This window comes from Thermobia domestica, chromosome 10 (assembly GCF_964235325.1).
Source record: "Thermobia domestica chromosome 10, izTheDome1.hap1.1, whole genome shotgun sequence".
NCBI lineage: Eukaryota > Metazoa > Arthropoda > Insecta > Zygentoma > Lepismatidae > Thermobia > Thermobia domestica.
Genome location: NC_137463.1, coordinates 252,002,538 through 252,009,319, shown reverse-complemented (window position 1 = coordinate 252,009,319; position 6,782 = coordinate 252,002,538).

Sequence of the window (6,782 nt, the reverse complement as noted above, 5' to 3'; positions counted from 1 at the left end):
GTGTATTTTGTAGTTTTCAGTGGGTTTTAGTTTATTTTTAATGGAATTTTGATGTGGGGAATCTTCTTAAGAAAGCCTCAAAATTTTATTTCGTAATTTCTTCAAAATTTTTGAAGTTTAGAAATTCAGCCATAATGTGTTCTTGGCTCAACTATTTGTTTTGGGTGAAAATTATCTGCTATTGGTTCATCAGAAATCACAGATGCGTTTGAGATTTGCGGGGTCTTTGATGTTAAGTAGATAAAATCTCGTCTTATCGTTACATCATCAAAAATAGACAATTATTACTCTTCTTCCTATTATTCATTGTATTTTACCAGAAATTAGCATAGTGGACTAGACAAAAATCTAGTGTTATACAATTTTGGAAAAGTGTAAAAACAAGTGTAATTTTCCAGTCAACGAAACTGAATATTAGTGAGGAATGGTCACTCCTTTCTGTGAATGAGGAAGTTGAATCATGTAATGTGCGTTTCAGCGGACAGAAAAAGTTAAATGCCGAAATTGTCATCTAATAGTTGAGCTTTCAGACATCTTTGGATGTGGACGCTAGCCGTAGATGATGGTATTTTGAGAGTGCAGTGATGGAATCTTTTCAGGGTTCCTGCACAGCTAATCTACAACTAATTGGGTAAAGAGAAATAAAATCCTCTTCAAATTTTCAATTAAGTATACCAGTTTTGAATATGATCCAGTGCTATGTCTCAAGTTAGGAAATGAACCGACTTTATTGGTAACTAAAAACCTCGAAATTAGATTTACATTTATTTATAATAGTGGAATCTATTGTGGATATATAGCTTCTAGATGCAGTGCTAAAGATTTCAACGTTTTCCCCAGAAATTACATATATACATATTCATAATGTGAATGTAAGAACCACTGAATGGAGGATATGTTAGTAATATTGGTTGTCATAATTATTACAAATGTATGTACTTCACGTACATATGTTTACCCAAAATTCGAACCTTGTCATTACGCTTTGAGTATTTGTAGAAATCGTTGTTTTGGCTGACAAGAGTACTGCTCATTGTCTTCTTTTCTTTGATAAAATTCTGGAAAATGCTCCTTCAGTAAATATGTTTTGAAACAACTAGAAAACAGATTAAATTTGATTCCCATTGCATTAGTTTGCTATACCACGGCTTAAATCAAGTACATGGGTGCATTTTTTTGTACCTGTAAGTTGAGAGTTTTATTGACGAAGTGTCTCGACTATCATATTCTGATAAGAACATAGTAATTCATATCAGTTAAATAATTTGGATTATTTAAATTCGGAAAACTTTTAAGACAAGAAGACAGCTGGTTTGATAACACCACGTTCTTGAGAAAGTGTGGTAGCTAGAAAATGATATTATTTTAATTTTAAAGTGAAAATGTCAATGTATCTGTTGTTACCATAGGTTAAGTTAGTTTAGCTAGTTAGGTCAGGGTAAGTTTGGATTTTTAGGTTAGGATTAGTTCATGTGATTTTCTTGTATGTTTTGCTGTGTCTGATGTGAAAGGAGTCAGTAAGATGAACATGTTAAAATGAGAGGACCATGCTACATGTGTGAGCTCGCTAAGAATGCGTAAAGCCTCCTGCCGTTCACCACCATGTTAAATTGACATCCACACACAACAGGAAGAATAAAAGGGGTAAATTAAAAGGAAACTAGTTTACCACAGAATAAAAAAATTATGTAATTTGAGTATTATTAGAATGTTGTACAACCAGTCTGTTCTTTTTTTTAAATTTTACTTTGTGAACCTAATAGATTTTGAAAATATGTAAAATACAGAGAGTTAAGTAATATTTTTTAAAACATTTTGTAAGATGAAAAAACAATTTATATGTTGAACAAGATTGCTCAAACTATACAAATTTTACTGAAAACGCTTGTGACATTGGATTCCACGGAGAATACTATTTTGTCAACTTTTTTTTCATTATTTTTATTTTCTTCAGCAAAGTATGTCAAATTTTAAGTTATGTAAATAAAGTGTACAAGACGTGAATTGAATATTTCCTTTCAAAGCAGAAAAATGGGAAATCCCACTTTAGTTTTAAGTCATTAAGGATATACTCATGTTTACAACGTGTATGGTATACTGATGAGGTTTACAGCAGTACATGAAAATGCTCTCACTTGCTAAAAAGGAAGATTACAGCTGTGAAGGATGCATAAGCTTTTCTGAGTGTGACCGGAAATGGGAACAACCGAATTCTGAGGTGAAATTCATTCTTTCAGTTCTCTCAAAATTTTCAGTTTGGATTTTAAAACTTTTTTTTCGTTTGGGAAGTTATTGTGGATTTTTTCTATGTTAGGGCCATTACAGCCGTAAATTCAGACTTCCGTAGTTCTAATTGCTAACACAACTGAGAGGTCGACATCCTGTGTTGGTAGTATGTGGCTCACAACCTTTTACACGAAGGGTCACGGATGATGGACTGCAGGCCTGGATGCCGAGTTGTGGGTTGTGATGGAAGAGGCTCTAGAATTATCTTTTTTTGGGCAAATTTGAGTTCCATTTTCCGGGGATGATTGACTTGGTGAATGGATCAATGATTTTTGGTGGCAAACCCACACGGCGCCAAGTAGGTTGGCGATCATCAGTCAGTGATACATTTACACAGTCTATAGTCCTAAGGAAAATGAACATCATACACGATTAATCCCACACTCCATTATATATCTACATTTTACATTTAGTTATTAATTTATTATTATTATTATTATTTTTAAAACGTTCGTCATTTTGCACTAGATAACCCGCTAATTTCTACTGACGGATAGTGGTGTAGGAAGTAGTTGTAGCCGATATTCCTAAAGCCTTCCTCCCTGTTACACACCCTATTCATAAGGAGACATGCATGTGTTATTAGTAGGAGATTAAATAACACTAATTGATGTTCTGTTATCGCATATACTCAAAGACATACATTTTTAGTATTTGTCATATTTTAAAAGTATAATTTGTTTTGTACTGATGCAATGGCTTTCACAAATTAAAATGTGACAGACTGCACATCTCATTTCTACTTTTTCAGTTTGTCCTTTTGTTTCTTCGATCACAAGGAAAACCAATAATAGAACAACGGATAATATTCTTGTTAGCTTTAATGTGTAAATAACATAATAATAATATTCAATTTTTTTTAAAGTGAAAAATACAATGGTTGTCCACATAGGAGAAATTTTTGCAAAACAAAGGTGAGAGCGATTTTTTCATAAAGTTTCAGTAGAGGTATTACAACTAAAAACTAACAAAGTGAAGGTAATGTTGAAACGAATAATGTATAATACTCATTCAAATGATTTTATAAAATAATGTATGCTGTGAAAAAAACTGAAAGTTTGAACAACATTGATTTTTCTTGGTATGCCTAAGGTCATCATTTTGTATGTTTTCTACCCGATTGTATATTCGTTGCAGAGACATGGATATTATTCTACCTTTTTTTTTTTTTTGCAGTTTTCGACACTGACATCTTTTGAACGAACTACAGTAAGAGTAATTGTAGAATTGCTTTACCTAGTTCTCAACCCATTCAACATCACTGTAAAGTTGGTTGTCTGATGTTGAGGATGTGAAAACTGGTGGTGTGAATGCACTTTTGTTCGCGTTCATACAATTGATCTATTCTTTTTCAATTTATACGTATATTACCTGACCTCTCTCTAGCTGGCATCGGAACCAACATCAGTAATTCTTAATTTTCTAAGAAAACACATTTTGCTAGAAGAAAATCAGAATTCTTTTCTTCTTCTTGCAATTATTATTATTAGTAATAGTAGTATTTATACTGTCATTTTTTATCGAAGTTATCGTGAAACATGAGTTTAAAAAATTAGGGTGAACGTGTCTCCATCTTTCAAGTAATGCCAAACATAAGCAACAAAACTCGTTGGGAAGTTTAAATGAAAGTATCTTATACTATGTTTAATGTAAATAGGTAGATATATGAGGATTTGCCAAGTTTACATATTGCAATCAAAGAGAAAATTGCCTTAATGTAAAAATGTTACGTTTATATTTTGTGATCAAATAAGTTTATATGTTTGTGAACGCATATACTGTATATTTTTAGCCAATTCTTTTCACAGTGATATCTCGGAAATCACAAGATCTAGAAAGATGCAATTTTTACTGATCTAACGCATTTTTTTTTGTAGATTGTTCAGTTCAAATGGAATACTTTAAAAGGCCGTTATTTCTTTATTATATATATGTGGGTACACTTGAAATATTTTTAAAAAAGTATAGCATCATATCCTACTTGTTATATATTCCAACAGTACACATTTGTATATGGGGTTAGTATATCTCTCGTGCGTTTGTTTCATGGCCAGATGATAGTGAAAAACCAGTGATAACCAGTTCTCCAACCTAAGATGAATCTTTATTGCTTGGAGTATTTTGTCCAATGAACACCATATACCACTGATATTATAATTAATTGTGTGTGTGTGTAATTTATTTGCTTATTACATACTGCATGCAAGAAGAAAGAAAACACTGATCATACATTAGTTAGAAACTACAACGGGAAGAAGGTTCAAATCTTGCAAACAGTGCGAGATATTGAAAACATAATCGGATAAATCTCCCCTTTAGGTATCCCTTGCCGATTTTTATCAAGATGTCTTTCACTTGTATCTGTAAAGGGAAATGTACAGATGTTGTGAGGAATGACAAGGAGATTCATGCTCATATGTAAATGATGCGCTCTGTAGACAGCGCAGGTTCAGCTAGTACATACATTATTTATTTAAGGGACCTACGTGTGAGGTCATTGAGACAACATAATAAACTTAACCCTAAATAGTGTATGAGTAATATATTGTGAGGAACAAATGCATTTTAGTCCTTTCTGTTTGAATGTAGTGTTTTTCATATCGTATGTGCACCAGGCATGAAATCTATCTGTGAACATTAAAAGAGCACTAATAAATGTAGTACAGTGCAATAGAATTGTAACTTAAGAAATAACGTTATAGAAGCCTTGTAATTAAAAAAATAATCATTGCTTTCGTGCATACCTAACGTTCCAAGCTCGTCTGCTTTCCAGGAACATATTCCCAATCTAGCACAGGGTGACAGAAGTTTCTCCCTACTTTGGACCATATCCAGAAGAGTCACTATTTTCGCTAGTAGTGACAACGTAGCATAGGTGAATGCAAATACCAGTTGTATTGGTCACGTTTCGTCGATTTTAGTCAAAAAAGGATTGCATGTATTAGCAGCTGTAACAGTTATAACTTCCAAAGCTTAACCTGCATGGAGGAATGTAGAATGGTCCGGAGAAACATTATAAAAGATACTGATTATGGATTTTTTGTAAAAGGCGGGGTTTATGTAATGTTATACTAGTCAGGTTACTCTTGTAAATGTTCATTAGTAAAACGAGTACTATATATTTCTAATATAATTTGACAAATAATGGAGAACTGATATAGACATAATTTTAATTTTACTCAAAACCAAACATAAATCCAAAAATGGTATAGAAGATTCAATATTATCAATGCAATTAGGATATCAAATAACAAGTGTCTATGTTTGTAATTCTTTGTCTGTAGTGGAATAACAATGATCGTCATGCGATCATTCTGTACATATATTTAGGTGTATAAGAAAGTTCATTATTTTTTAAGCTGCACGTTGTACAGTGATCACTCGTTATTTCGCGCTTCAAGCCAAAGTTTAATAGCTGTAATTGCATGTACCCCAAAGTCTTATTGAACTTATAACTTCTTTTATGTATGTGGTCTAGATTGACTTTCTAACATCTTTGGTACCGAGATTTGCTCTAGGTTCATGTTTTGAGATTAATTTCGTTTTAATCCTAAAAACATGTTTTTTGCTACAGTTTCTAAAATTTCTCTTTGTGATTATGCTCGCCTGGTTATCGACCAGAATGGGATACCAAGGTACATGAGATACCGTGTCTTGAGGCATTAAGAGGGAAAAAATATTCAACTGAAGAAAGTTAAAAAATAATTGAGAGACTTAAAATTGTATGAATGGCTAGTATAATTATTTTCTAAATGAGAAGAAGCAGAAGATAGAATCCCGGGCTGTTTAAAATTTTTGTAAAGTTCTGTACTTTTGTATCTTTGACAATAAAATGTTGTAATCCAAAAAAAAAAAAAAAAAAAAAAAACTCGAGTTGCGGAGGATAAAGTTTATGACTGCATTAGAGTATCCTTTAAACTGAAGTTATGTGAAGAGACCCCATCACAGGGAAATTAAAATACCACTAATTTTACAGTAGTTATGTGATATCTTCAAATAGATAATAGATAATCGGAATGTGGAAGAAGAGCACCATAGACAATATTATTTTACATGAGATACCGTTACCAAGACTCACTTATCTGCTTTCAATTTTCAGCCATTTAGAAAGTTGGCATGTATTTTCGTGTTTCTAAATCGCTGCAAACGGAAAGCTACTAGGTGACTCGTGGTAACGGTACCTCATGCAAAATAATATTTTCCAGGACACTATTGTTCCACATTTTGATTACCTTTTATCTATTAGAAGATATCTATTAGGAGATATCACATAATTACTGTAAAATTAGCGGTTTCTTAATATAGCAGTGATAAGGCATCTTAAAAAAATTGTGAAAATGCATTAATTATCATATTATGTTAACACGTTTAGCTACATGCAGTTCTCATGGAACCTACTGTAACATATCTGCAGGGACTGCTTTGGTACCACAGGACCTACATGTTTACCCTATTTTGTTGCTTATTTAGAGAGCCACCGATCCAGTCTTGGTAAG